This window comes from Thalia democratica, chromosome 5, assembly GCF_965202585.1.
Source record: "Thalia democratica chromosome 5, ktThaDemo2.hap1.1, whole genome shotgun sequence".
Classification (NCBI taxonomy): Eukaryota; Metazoa; Chordata; class Thaliacea; order Salpida; family Salpidae; genus Thalia; species Thalia democratica.
In genome coordinates this window covers 29,832,157-29,847,777 of record NC_139169.1, presented here as the reverse complement: position 1 = coordinate 29,847,777, position 15,621 = coordinate 29,832,157, and the positions used below count along the sequence as shown (strand labels likewise).

General features: G+C 24.1%; 1 long non-coding RNA gene across 1 annotated transcript; it reads left to right on the top strand.

The window, feature by feature from the left end:
* Positions 1-4,899: 4,899 nt before the first annotated feature.
* LOC145837100 (uncharacterized) lies at positions 4,900-15,263 on the top strand. The gene is made up of 4 exons (XR_014369910.1): positions 4,900-5,014; positions 7,123-7,194; positions 12,360-12,489; positions 14,913-15,263. It is a non-coding gene; the product is annotated as an uncharacterized LOC145837100 (long non-coding RNA).
* The last annotated feature ends 358 nt before the right edge of the window (positions 15,264-15,621 follow it).

The following is a 15,621-nucleotide window of genomic DNA, read 5'->3' as shown; positions in this document are numbered from 1 at the left end:
TAAAAATGTAAGAAACTTTTAATGAAACATAAACATACAACTTATTTACAAAATTATTGCTTGCTTGAATCTATATCATTGCAAGCGAATTTAAAAAAATATTTCACAATATATTACACAGTACACTTTTCTTACCATTGTACGTGGTTTGACCAAAGTTCTGTGTAGCAAAATCATTAGGATGTGCTTTATTTTTATAGCTGTCTGCATTAGCATAATAGCTTTCATATTGAGCTCCTACACCTAAAAAGATCGTATGATTATCTAAAATGTTTCTTTAGGATAAACATAATTTTTTTTATTTATTAACTTTATTCTTATTGGATTCAAATTAAAAAGAAAACGTTTTTATATGTTTTTTTTTCCAACGTATATATTTAGATATTGCTACATTGAAATTATTAGTTGTAATTAGTGTAACTAAATTAAAGCATCTACCTAGCTGAGCAGCAGTTTCATTAAATTGTTTAAACTGCATTGTTTGTTGTTCATAACATGCTATATTAACATTTTTTTAACGATTTTAATTTAATAATATTAAAAAGGCATCGAAAACAAAAAATATTATAAATACTTTATAAAAACTACACATTTTACATAATTTAGATTATTTAAAATAAAAGTGGTAAAGTTTTTTGATTCTGTAATGTGTTTTAAATAGTTTTATAACAACAATAATATTCAATGTATAATATTATACCATAATTATTTTAAGCAAGTTAAAAATATTTTCTTGTAAAGTCTGGTTAACCGGTATTAAAAAATACCCGTTCCTAATTTTGACAAAGTACAATTTGAGTATATTAGAATCAATTAAAAAACAGAAACTTAAATAACAAAGCATCTTAAACAACACTTTTGTTAATTCAAGCACTGTTCTATATGATCTAACCTTAGTATATCATAGCCTTAACATATTATTTAATGCATTTGTGCTTACCATAAGTGTTTGCAAAAGTTCCAGTATAGTACATCTGATTTTGATAGTTATTATCAATAGTTTGATGGCTATAACTTTGACGTTCATCACCTAAAAAGTTCATGCGATTAGAAACATTTAAATTGTTGTCAATTTTTAACACAACTTTAATTTCCTTTAAAGTTTAAGTTTTATTATCAGTAAAAAAAACAGTAATAAATGGCATTAGAAAATTTTAAACAAAAAAATAGTTTTCGCTATTAATCTATCAAAGAACAAGTTTTATCAAACTGTTCAAACTGCATTATGCCTTTTCGATGCACAGAACACATAAAAAAAATTGTACGATTCATATTTTTTAGAACAATTACATTAAATTTTGTTTAAAAATTTTCAATATGGTTTTTTTAAATAATATCGTCGTTTTAAAATTAAAAATTTCTTTATTTACTTGTTAACAACTCGTATAACTAAAGAAAGTTATCTGGTAATTAACATAATTACTTAGGGCAGTTGAACTGTCCACATCATTTTTAATGTTTTTACTTTGATCATCTAAGACGTTTTCATAAATAAAGATATTAGTAGATACCATTTTTGTTTCTAATACGACTTTTGGTCTAACAAAAAGGACAACATTTTGTTTTAATTGAAAAAATTGCTTAATTAAACTGCAATACTGTTAACAACATTCAACTCGACTTTTTGCGATCGAGTTTGTCCTTTTTAGTATTTATCAAGCAGTAAAGTAACGAAAAAATACTTTATCAGTCTAAGCAAGTGTAAATATAACTCGGTTAAAAAAAAACTATGTAGTTAATAATATCTAAATAATAAATATATAGTATTATATAGTAAATTTATATTTATAAAAACTAGCTTATTTTTCAAAACAAAATTTGATGTTTGTTCAAAATCAAAATCATTACTGTTCATTCACACAACCAATTAGTTTATGCTGCAGTATGCTTTAAAAATATCGATGAATATACATTTTATTAATATTTTTGTGGAAAAAATATTACTTATACAAGGTACTAAACAATAATTAATTGACTGTAAAAACTCCTCGTACTTAAATGAAACGAAATTTTATTTTTGATGAAATTAGTAAATAAAAATATACAGTTATGTGTTTAAAAATAACTAGCAAATAAAATAACACATCTAAAAATAATTACGACCTAAAAACATTACAAATAACAATAAAACAAATTCAACTAACCATTAGACAAATTTTCTTGCTGGGTAAAAGCATTGACAGGTTTGAGAGTGTGAAATGTTAGTGGTTCATCCGATTGGAGTTCAGCTGCAAAACGTATTATTTTTATGGTTAATATGAATAAGGTGCATCTATTACTAATAAAATAATATCTTTACAAAAAATTGTAACAAATTAAATATTCGTATCAAAAAAATGTTTAATAAGTGGTTGTAATAAAGCTTATAATAAAATATAAAATACGTAGGTGGATATTAAAAACATAGTTTTAGTAATATTAAAACTTGTTACAATAAACTAACTATTCGTAGAATATTTCTGATGGTGAGCATCTAGATTGACTGAATACTCATCTGAAATATTTTTTATTTAATAACTATCAACTTAAAATAATTTAAGTATAGATTTATATTAAAAATATATAAAGCTTACTCTTGTACGGCTATTCAGTTATAACAAATTTATAAAAAGTATCCAAAGGAAGACATTAAAGCTTAACTTTAAAATGTACACAACGTTTAAAAAATAACTAAAAACTAATAAATACTGATTAAATATTTAAAACTTCTAAATATAATACTTTAAATATTTTTTTATAAATCATTATATATGCATGAACCTCTGATTTGTCGGATCCATAGAAATTTAAAAAAAATAGTAATATTTAGTGTAAGTTACAAAATTTTCTAACTATATGTATATTACTCAAGCATGTGCAAATTACTTAGAGCCAATCAGTAATCTACTAGATCCATAACATTAGGATCTGTCTAACTCGGATATTTTAAATAAGGATCTGGTAGATAATAAGTTTGGTGCTTATTAAAGTATGAAATCTTTTATATTGTTTAAAATTTAAATGTAACATAGTTTTAAATTGCTATATAGTATATAAAATGAGATCTAAAAAAATATCATTAAAAACTAAGCTATATTGTTAAAGTACAGAAGTTAGCTGAATAAAAATAACTCACCAGAATCACTATTATCTGCATTTAAGTCAGGAAGAGGGTTGATAATTTCATTGACTGAGATTAATTTATACTTATCATTTACACTCATCATTGATTCAAATATTTATAATTATCTAATTTAAACCTTGAAATATTTAATCAGTTTTTAGGTAAAAATCAAATCAAACTATCATATTTCATCAAAAGCAGTTAAATTAAAATAAAATTAAGAATCATAGATTTATCTACTCAACTCACTACTTTATAGTCTTTGATTAGACAAAAGTTTATAAAAAAAATAATTCTAAAAGTATTCATTAGAAACGATTATTTTTTTATTCTGAAATTACAAACCTAGCATAAAATTTTTTACAACAATAAAATAATGCAATTAAGTATTTGAAAATAAAGTTTATAACTTTTTCATGTGTTGAAACTATTTTACTATAAACTATTAATAATATGGATACTATTGTCAATCTTTATACAACGAAGCAATTTATTTTAGTAATTTATTATAAAAATATTTAAAACACCTAAAAAAAAACTATTTATAACATAACTAAATTCATATTTTAGCATAATAATAGAATAAGTCTTAATATGAGTAATATACTATTAAACACTATTAGGAAAAAATCACTTAACTAATTAAAAAACAATATTTACGAAATGAAAATATATAAAAATTACTGTGTAAAATGTGAAAAGCGTTGATAATTGTTTTTAATTAGTACTGTTTCTTGTTTGCAAAAGTAAGTTTAAATTTAACAGTACTCATAAATATACCTAATGCTCAATAATTTTTTTAGCGTTTTGTGAGTTTTGAGCATACTGTATAAAAATTCCCCTTATCTAGGAAAACATATTTCTAGCTAATTAATTAAATTATGCTCTACAACAAATTAATTAAAAAGTTAGCTAAGAAGCAGTAAGATGTGTTCACTAAAAATGAAAAAAGTATATTTATTTGTTATTAGTTTTAATCGGGTATCTGGCAATGTATCAACTGTAAGATGACTTAGGCTTTCATAGATTGTTGGTAAGTTTGTATTTAGATTTTTATCAATTATTAAGTTAAAATAAAAGCTCACTTAAGTTTGCCATTAATACTTAATCTTGTTTTTCAGCATACATTTCAGAAACTTTAGTCATGAATAAATTTTCAAGAACTGTTATTAGAACTAACAACTACAGCCTATTTAACTGAATGTGGTTGTACTGTTATTTGTATATGTCTTGGCCATGTGATTTGATCTTGCAATATTTACTTAAAATAATCTGTTTCTGTTTTAAGTACAACAGTTCTGATTAAGAAGATTATTTTAGCCAAGCTAATGCACATATATAATAGAAGTAGCCAGTTTTTTGCGTCCTCCACAAGATGTTAAAAGGTATTCCTGGTGTTTGACTCAATAACTTAAAGGTTCTTTGTGCATCAGGTCCTAGGACCAAATACTTTGAGTGTATTTTTTGTCGAATAAAAACCTTGAATTAAAAAGTGTTAGTAAAAAAAAGCCACTATACTTGTTATTTAACAGTAAAGTTCTAACAACCATGCAATTCAAACTAAAAAATACATAAGTTAAAACAAATACAATAATGTATTATTACAATAAAACATTAAAAAACATCTGTAAAGTCTTAGTTGTTAACATATAAAATTTATTTGTAGTAAACGTATTGACCAAAAAAAGTTTAGCCCAAAGAGACACCAATAAATTAGTCATTTAATTAATTTAAATTATAGCTTTATGCTTGAAAGGCTTTTATTTTGTATATATATATATGTCAATGTTCAAGTAGTTTATTTCACTTAGGTTGTAAATGATCACCTGCCTCACCAGTAATATTTCACAATGGTACAGGGGCAATTGATTACCAAAAATTGTTATGATGACAAAAAAAATTTACATAAAGGTTACTAAGTTTTTTGTTTCATGTTTTTTGCTTGATTTTATATAAGTATATATACATACATAATAAATTTTAGTGCATAGGAGGATAAAACACTTTTTCACAATTCAAGGCCATATGGAGGGGTTGGGTTAACACCTTTTTTCACAAAAATTAACTTTAGCCTTTATATGAAAGCTTGAAATACAAACTAGAAGCCAGTTTTTTTAGAATTGAAAACATCATTTAACTTTTGAGATATTTTGTTTTTTGTAAAAAGTTTCCGATACAAACGTATAGACCACAAGTTTTTTGGGGTCAATTTTCTAGGAAATTTTAAATTTTACTAAAAATCTATCTTCTCCTTCATTTTTTAAGCAATCTTCTTTAAATTTTCAGGAAATGTTCCTTATATTAAAAGTAAACATGTTAGTTGTGAATTTTAATGAATTAAAAAAATAAAAATTTTATCACAAAAAAAAAAAAAAATTCAAAAAAATATATTTTTACATAAATTTTTTTTAATTCTAAAGTAAGGTTTTTTTGTTATTGTATAAAGATTAGACTGTTAAAGTTTGAAAAAGATTGGTTGAAAAATGTAGGAGATAGATTTTAAATAAAATAGTATTTTTTTTGCAGTTTTAGTTTTCCCTTTTCATAGGGAACCTATTATGTGGCCCAACTTTGACTGGTCATATCTCTAAAACTTATTTGAATTTTTTTAAATGGTAAAAAGCATCTTGAAGCTTAGAAAAACTCTATGAAATAAGATCAACTTGTAAAAAACATGGCTTACCCTCATGGCCTTAATCTTGTTTTATATAGTTTTATCTAAATTAATCCTGTTGGAAAAAATTAAGAAACAGTTCAATATAATTTTTGTTTTTTAATATTTTAAAAATAATTTCTGACATAATTTTCTACATATATTAAGGAGAACTCCCTAAAATTTTAAGGTAGTTATCTCAAAAAACGTAGGAGAAGATAGATTTTTTGTAAAATAGTCTATGTTTGCCTATTTAGTTTGCGCCTCCCATAAGGAACATATTGTTACCTGTGAATTTGACCAGATATATTTCAAAAATTGTTTTGAATTTTTAAATCTTCAAAAATATTTTGTAGCTCAGTATAAACTATATAAAATAAGATTAAATTGTTCAAAAAAATGTCCCCCCCCCCTATACCCTTAAATTCAACCAATTTTTGCTATGTTTCAGTTCAAAAGTTACTAATTGTTCACCATAAATTTTGATAGAAAAAAAATATTTGCAAATAAAAAAAGATGTAAAAAAAATTTCAAAAATCCCTTAGATACTTACTTTTTTTTTGTTTTTTATAATTTTTAATTGTTTTTGTTAAATATCACTTGGTGTCCATTGAAAAATAGCGTAACTTGTTTGATAACTAAAAGCTATAAAATTTTTATTAATGAGAAAGTATCAAAATATTGCTTGCAAAATTCTTAAAAAAGTTATTATTTTTTAATTCAATAATTTTAAGTTTTTGTTTTATCTCTGTTAAAGTTAAATGGAAATGATAACTTAATGAAATTAAAAGGTTAAATGAAAAAAAGCCTCAGCATTTCAGATACTTCAGTTAAATGAAGTAAACTTTAATTTTGAAAATTAAGAAATACTTTTGGAAAGAAAAGTAACAAAAATTGTCCACATTTGGACATACATAATTTTTAAAAATATACTTTGAGTAAAAATAAACAAAGCCAGTTTTGAATAGAAGCCCATTTATATCCACTAATGTATAACTTTTATTTTAACATTGAAAAATTCTTGACATTGAAAAATTTAATTATCACCTTATAGTGTGGTATTTAAAATAAATATATTGTAAAATATTGTCAAACAAATAGTATTAAAAAATTTCAAGATATTTTTCTAAAACTTGTGGTCTCTCACTCAAAAAAAGAGAAAGATTCTAATATTAAATTAAAAATCACATTGAAAAAGTTATAGCTAAAATTGTATTCAAATATTTTTTTTACAACTAGTTTAAAGAAAAAGTGATTTTTTTTAACCTTATACTTAAAAATTTTAAATAAGGGTCAATGTTAATATTTGTCAAAAAATGCCTGACCCAATATGCCATTTAATAATTTAGAATTCTTTCTTTTCTAGTATGCTTTTCTGTGGAACCTGATGAAGTGACCTACTTGAGTTTCTCTAAACAGTTCTACATTACCAAAATAGGTAAGTGTTGTTCCTAACAATTCTTAAGTATTTATTATGAGACCATTTGCAAAGAAATAAGAATTAAAAAACTAATTTAAAGATAAATTTAGTTAAAAAAAATTCTATAACTTATTTTTTTGTGTATTTTCTTTGTGGTTAAAAAACTACTGAATTCTATTTATTTTTACATTTAATAAGCAACTTTCTTTTAATTATAAGAAAAAAATTCTTACAAGACTTCTAACAGTTTTGTTAGAACTATTTGCTTTATTGTTTATTAAATAAATTTGTAAAATCATTTTAAATAAGGTAATATTGTAAAATGTGAATTTTGTTACAAAAAGAAAGTGTTATCAATTACTTACTCATAAAAAAGATGATTGAAAATTGAAAATATTTTCTTCATAGAATTATAAATTATCAGTATTCCCTAATAAGTAGACTGAAAAAGTTAGAAAAAAAATTCTATTAACCAGTATGAGAGTAGATTTTTAGTAAAATAGTCTGATTGTTTTGCTTTTAAAGTAACATTGAATTATTTTAATCTTGATCAAAAAAAAAAAAAATTTGCTTAAATCAGGGTCTCCCAAATGAGTTAATACCACCCCTTTTTAATTCATTTTAGTAAGTCAAGGGCAGTTATGAAAGTTAATGCAATGAGGGGGCAACAAACAATTTACACTAAATGTTTTGGAGTTTGTAATGAAGAGTAGAAATAATAGGGAAATACTAAAGCTTGGGACAATAACTTGTAAGGCTTCAATATCAACTTACTCTAGGAATTCTTTGGTTTGTATCAAAAGCCAGAAAAAACAAGATTACACTCCTTTTCAAACTTGGTAGTCATTTCAGTCTTTTTATTTATTTCATAAATAATCCTCTAGTTTAAAAGAAAATAATTGATTTAAAGTGATGATGCTTATTTAAGTTGTTTAAATGTCTGAAAACATATTTCTAGTCATTTTATCGACATGAAATAGTTTTTGCACATGGTTTTTAGAAATTAAAAGCAATAAATTTTTCTACAAACTTGCTTACAATGTGTATTAAAAAGTGCTTCAGAGCAAAGAAAAAAAAGAATTAAAAAAAAACAATTAAGGGCATAGAGGGTGAGGGTAAATTTTTTTTAATCACAATTTGATTTATTTTATACAGTTTTTACTAAGCTACAAGATGCTTTTTACACATTTAAATATATTTAATTAATTTTGAAGATATAGCCAATCAAAGTCGGAGGCAACAATAGGTTTTTTATTAGAGCCGCAAACTAAAACAGCAAATAACTAGAAATCACTAAAAACCTATTTCCTCATATGTTTTTTGAGATAAGTACCTCAAATTTTCAGGAAGTGTTCCTTGCTATATTTAGAAAGTTCTGTTGGAACAAAATTATAAAAAAAACAAAAAAAAACAAAGCTTTTTATTTCTGTTTAGGGCATTTTTGAAAAAAGTTAAAACTCTTTTAAATAAAGATATACAATTTTAAAGTACACAACCAAGAATTAAATAGATAAACATTGTTGTTTTTTGTGCATTAGTACTTTTTAGCTTCAAATCATATTGCTGTCCCCTATCTTCAAAAAAATCGTAGTCAAACAAACATTTTTATAGTATGGTAGGGGTTGTATTAAGTCATATCTTGTAAAAAATACTATTGGCTCTTTTCTAATACCTAAAGTATGAACTACAAATCAGTTTTATAGTGTACCAACATTAAACATAACATTGTAGAATATGTTAATTACTTTAAAAAGGTAGATGGAACTAAAATAAGATTAAATTTTTCAAAATTTAGATTTATAGAAAAATTGTTGCAATAAGCTTCTCTGTTATTAAGGGCATAGGGGGGGGGGGGGGGTGGGGCTAGGTAAACACCCTTTTTTGGTTTTTGATCTTATTTTATATAGTTTATACAAAGCTACAAGTTGCTTTTTACAGATTTCAAAAATTCAGGAAAATTTTTGAGATATAGACGGTCAAAGTTAAAGACAATAGGTTCCTTATGGGAGGCGCAAACTAAAACAGCAAAAATAGGCTATTCACTAAAAATCTATCTTGTCCTATGTTTTTTGAGATAACTACCTGAAATTTTCAGGAAATGTTCCTTGCAATGTTTATATTGCAAGGAACATTTCCTGAAAATTTCAGGTAGTTATCTCAAAAAACGTAGGAGTAGATAGATTTTTAGCAATTTCTAATTATTTCCTGTTTTAAATTGCGCCTCCCATAAGGATCCTATTGTTGCCTCTGACTTTGACAGGCTATATCTTAAAAATTATTTTCAATTTTTAGAATCTGTAAAAAGCAACTTGTAGCTTTGTATAAACTGTATAAAATAAGATCAAAAACCAAAAAAGGGTGTTAACATCCCTATGCCCTTAACCTATTTAACATTTTAAAAAGAATTTGTATTACAGTATACTTGTAGGAATTATACTTTAAAAAAAAGTAAAAATAAAACTATAACCAAGATGGATAAAATGTTTTATTTTTACTAAAACAAAATTTTACATCAAATTTGTCCTACAAGTTGTTTGAAATTTACAAAAATTTGGTATGAGAAAAATTTAAAATGATTACTCAACAACTAAAAAAGATAGATTTTTAGTGAAATGAACTCATTTAGCTTTTGCCTTCCATTAGGAACTTATTAAAACTTTAAATAATTATATTCAAAATGTTTCTTTTTATCTAAAAAGTAGTAGAAACAAGTCATAATCTAGTTTTATGTATTAATAAGGTTAACTAAAAAACAGAGCATTTTACCTTTTTTTATGGCCTTGTACTTTTAATTGAAAATATGATTTAAAATGTGCTCTTACTCAGATTTTTACCAATATATTTATTTTTTTTTTGCTTATTTAAGTCCTAAAGATTCTTTCTTGTCTTTTACAAGTTTTTTTTTTTAGTTTATTAGCTACCAGATACTTTTTATCTCTTGAAAAATTTTTAAGTAATTTTAAAGATACAACTAAGAGTTTATTAGATTATTAATGAAAAGCTCAAATTAAAAGAGTGTATAAGTACAATTTCCATGTTTGCTACAACTCTGGCACTTTTTTTATGAAATTAAACTTTTGCTTGGTTATGAAAGCTTTAATTACAAACTACAAGCCAGTTTTTATAGGATTAAAAAATATCATTCATCTTTTGAGATATTTTTTTTTGTAAAAGTTTCCAATACAATGTATGTACCACGAATTTTTTGCAGTAAATTTTCTTGAAAATTTTAAAAACCACTTTAAATTTATCTCCTCCTTCATTTTTCAACCAATCTTCTTCAAATTTTCAGGAAATATTTGTTACATTAAAAGAAAAAGCGTTACTTATGAATATTGATAATTTAAAAAAATAAAAATTTTATGACAAAAAAAATATTTTGCTTTTTAATATTTTTGCTTAAAATTGCTTGAAAAATGTAAGAAGAGATAGACTTTAAACAAAATAGTCTTTTTTCGCTGTTTTAGTTTTTCCTTCCCATAAGGAACCTATAATGCGCCCAACTTTGACTGGTCATATCTCAAAAAATTATTTTTATTTTTTCAAACCATAAAAAGCATCTTTAAGCTTAAAATAAATTCAATAAAATAAGATCAACTTTTAAAAAACATGGCTAACCCCCCTATGGCCTTAAACTATTTTATAAAGTTCTAAGATTAATTTGAACATTTCTCTTTATTCTCAAGCTAACTTTTTGACTTATGTTTTTTTCTAAAAATTCTGTATTTATAAAGTTCTTTTCTTACTAATTTCGATTTTATAGATATTCTTGCATTACTAAAGTATACTTTTTCAATGTTTAGACTATTTTTTTATTTAATTTTCTAAAAATTAAGGTCACTTAGGCTGTCTTTAGTCCCTAAAAGAGTGACACCCTGTATTTCATTACAAGCTTTATATCCTTCTTCATTTTTAATAGGTTTTATTATAGTTCATACAATAATTCGATTACACTTTATTTATTTTTTAATATTTTTATGCAAACAGTATTCCATTGCTACTAATGCTTTTTTTGTTAATTATGAGTTTTAAAGAATTAAAAAAGAACATAAAAACAAACACTTTTTTTGTTGTTTATTCAACTATTTTTTTCTTGTAGTTTAGAAGTTAAAAACTAACATCTGTTTAGACTTTTTACGGAATTTTTCTCAGAAGTCAGCTACTTCTAGTCTGCCATGGCCATTATCATTAAAAATCTATCTTCTCTTTTATTTTTTGAGCTAGAGACCCAAAATTTCAAGGAAACATTCCTTATACAATTTGAAAAAAGTATTAAACAATCATGCATTTGAAACATTACAATGTAAGTAATACAGTTACTGTAAAAGTTTGAAGAAGATTGGTTCAAGGATGAGGAATATAAATTTTTAATGAAATAGTCTTTTTTGAGTTTTCCTCTTCTAGGAAAACACTTTTTTCTCAGTTTAGTCTTAATTTATTGAGTTTAATAAAGCGACAAGTTTGTTTTTACAGATTATTAAAGCTCAAAATAGTTTTTTACAAATAGCCCGTTTATTTCTGAGACTACAATATGTTCCTTATGGGAGGTGCAAACTAAAACAGCAAATAATAAGTAATCACTAAAAATTCATCTTCTACATTTTTTAAAGTAACTACTTCAAACTTTCGGGGTATGTTCCTTGCAATATAAAAAAATATTCTGTTGGAATAGAATTTAAAAATATTAAATAAAAATAATTTTATGACAAAAAAAAAACTGTTTTTTGTTTATTTTTATTATTACTTTTTTTTTTTTAATTTTTAAATAATTACTTGCATTAAATAATTTAAAAATTGCAAGGAAAATTTCCTAAAAGTTTGAGGTATTTATTTCGAAATACTGAAGAAGATAAAAAATTTTTAATAAAATATTTTTTTGCGGTTTTACTTTGCGCTTTCCATAAGAAAACTATTGTTACCTCCAACTTTGACCTGCTATATCTCAAAAACTAATTTGAATATTTTAAACCAGTAAAAAGCATCTTGTAGCTTACTTAAAACTCAATAAAATAAAATTCAACTTAGAAAAAAGAAATTTACCCCAATGTCCTTAACAAAATAAAATAAGCTTGTAAAATCAAGGTAGACCTCCCTACTGCTTAAACAATAAATGGTTTGTTATGCAAAGTAGTTTTTGAAATTTATTTTTTTGTAAATATTCCAAAATTGAATATAATTTTTAGGAATAATATCTATACTAGCCAGAGTTCTGAAGACAAATTCAAACAACCCTGAGACTGCCAAGATTTTGAAAATGTTCAAGCTAGCCTGAGTAACCTGAGTGTGTGAGAACCTTGTTAGATACTTACCAAGGTAGTTGTTCATTTTGTTAGACTTTCTGGACATTCTAAGCTAATTTAGAAAACCCTATGGTTAATTATTACTAAATAACACCTGAGTAATGTATAATTTAAACAATTTTCCTGTTTATCCTCAAATAATTTTCTGCAGGTTTTAAACATCTAATTCCATCATGCTACTGTATATGTAGTAATAGTATTACAAACTTTTTGATTTTGTAACAAGGTTTGTTGTCATGAAATACAATGTTAACTTTTACAAATGAGTTGTTTAAAAAAATCAAAACATTGTACTATAACGTGGCATTTAAATTTTTAATAGCTTGCCAGAATGGTAAAAAAAAATTAAAGTTAATAAATTAAAGTATAGTAATTTCTCTTAAAATTTTTACCCTTGGTACAGAAACATTTTTTACTTATGGATCTTTTAGATATTGTTAAAAAAAATTGGTATATTTTATAAAAATATAATAAGATATAGCACTAAATATATTATTGATTATCTGTCTACACTAGTTTTTACACTTGATTGAAAATTTAAAAAGCAATTCTATAAATAATAATTTTATTGATGCATTTCATAAATTAGTTGTAATAAACAGAATAAGATATCAAGTTTGCAAAAATTCTTACTACTTTTAAGAGTTATTTTTCACACTCCACAAGTTTTTTATTTGACTAGCTTTCTTTTTATCTTTTGAATAGTATAATTAAAATTTGGTAATTTTATTTTATGTCTTTGATTTTAAAATCAATGCTTAACACTTGATCATTGATTTAAACTTACTATTTAGAATTTGAGCTTGTAAATTTATTTTATTGTTTATAAGCCACTATAAACTGCTATCTATTTAATTTTTGTATAACACAATCAAGTATTTACAATCTACTTTGGCCACATAAAGTTGATTGTAAATATTTTTTTTTTCTTTAAAATTTAATTATTTTTAAAAATATTAAACAGTCTTAAGTCCTGAAAACTCAGCATTTTATATCTTAAATACCTGACAGACTATATTTAAACCTCATTACTTTTTTAAACCAAAAATCTAACCTGACTAAATATGTACTAAACTTTAAATATATAACATTTTTGTTATGATGAAAAGTATTTATAAGTGTACATTATATTATTCCAAACACAAAAAGAAGTTAACATTTGTTTTTGAACCATATGTAGCTATCTATATTTAAATATTGTTATCTAATTAATTGTTGCATCAAATTTAAATATTTGTTAAATTTAATGAGCATGTTTAAAATATTTGAATTCAGCTTTTTTTAACAAATTATAATTAAAAACAATTATTCTTAAAAACAAAAGTTTAATGAGATCTATTTGAAATTTAAATTTCCAACTCTAAATGTTCTCTACAAACTTTTAAATCTTATTTTATAAGTATTTAAAATTTAATTTGTTGAAATAAGCTTAAATCTAAACTAAATAACTAACATACTTCATAACTCCTTCAACAGAAAGACTTCTTAATTTTTTTTTTGTACAAGGAGTCCTAAAAGAGCCATAATGTAATCAACATTAGAAATATATTTTATACAGGGCAAGTTCTAAAATTATTACCTTAATTTAAATACCTTTTTAGTTATTTGCACTAACAACAATTTGTCCAATTTTTAATCTGCTATAATAGAATGCATCTTTCATATGCTAAAGTTTGATTGTTTAATTTTGAATGTTGAATCTAACAAAAACCCAACCAATGAATTTGTAAAAAAAGGTTTTGCACTAACAACATAACAAAGAGAATGACCAAAAAGTTTAAAGTTTTGTTTATTCCAACTTATTTATAAAATGAATTTTATTTTATTATAGCGTTTGTTTTGTGTTTTTTTTTATAATAGACACATTGTTAAAACTGTCTCGTTTAATTTATATGTATGTCGGGCACAGTCAAGACAACAGGGATAACTTGTAAGTGGTAAACTTGTGATCTATATAGAGATATCGTCTCCGTGACGACCATGTACCGTACAAGCTTGGCTGGGGTGGCAGAATGTTTGTTAAGCGATTGTAGTATCATTGTTGAAGCAAGTACTGCGCGCTTTGATTAACTAGAAGTAATTTTGTTAAAGTATTTTGTGGTTCTTTTTTATAATATATACATTAATCAAACTGTCTTGTCTGATTAATGTAACGTAGTCTCAAATAGAATTAGTATTTATGGGATAGTAATTAAATAAAGTAGGATTTTATTTAATGATTAGTACCAATAAATCAAGTGTACTAACATCCATACCTCAACCAAGTCTTAAAAAGCAAAGGACGATAAAATAAAATACATTTACATTTTTTTCTTATATTTTTTACTTTTTGAATCCATAATTAAAAAAATAAAAGCCTTACATCACTATTGATAATAGATTATTAAGTTTTTTATGTAAAATACAAACTTAAATGCAACCATAACTTTAATACAGGCAGATGGTACAGAAATTGACACGAAGCTGCGAACGTGAACGACCAACTCCTGCTTAAGCTGGCAAAAGCATAAGGAGAGGAAAGTGAAAGAAGAATAACTGGTTGTTATCAATGAAAAATGAGAAAATGGACAACCCATCGAGCGCAGTTAGAGCTGAAGTTTGAATTTTTATTTGAGAACTGTTTTTCCATCTTTTAAATCATTTAATGTATTTATTTTTTAATTTTAACAAAATTATTATGTAGTTTTACAAACTTTGAAAAAAACCAAGTACTATTAGAATGAAGTAAAAAAGCTACTCTTAAACATAACAAGGTTTTACAAACTGTATAAAAGCTAAAACATTTAATTTCACTGTGGAAATATAAACAAAAAGTTTTATTCAAATTGCTTATGATCGAAATTTTTAAGCAGCTGAAGCTTGAATTGTTTTTCATTTTTAATATGCAAGTATGTAATTTTTATTAAATAATAAGCAAAAAATTAAAAATTAACTTCTTTTTTTGATTTTGAGCTGTTTATCTTTGAAACAGTTTTTTGCCTATTAAATACCACAGAGTGTTAATGTTATTTTTGTAGTTAAATTAAAATTAATCAATAAGTACACCAAATTTATTGGCATTAAACTAATTTCCAAACTTATAAAATTTTATTTATAACAAACATTTCAATTGCTTTTCATAAAGTTTTCAAATTTGGTAAATAAA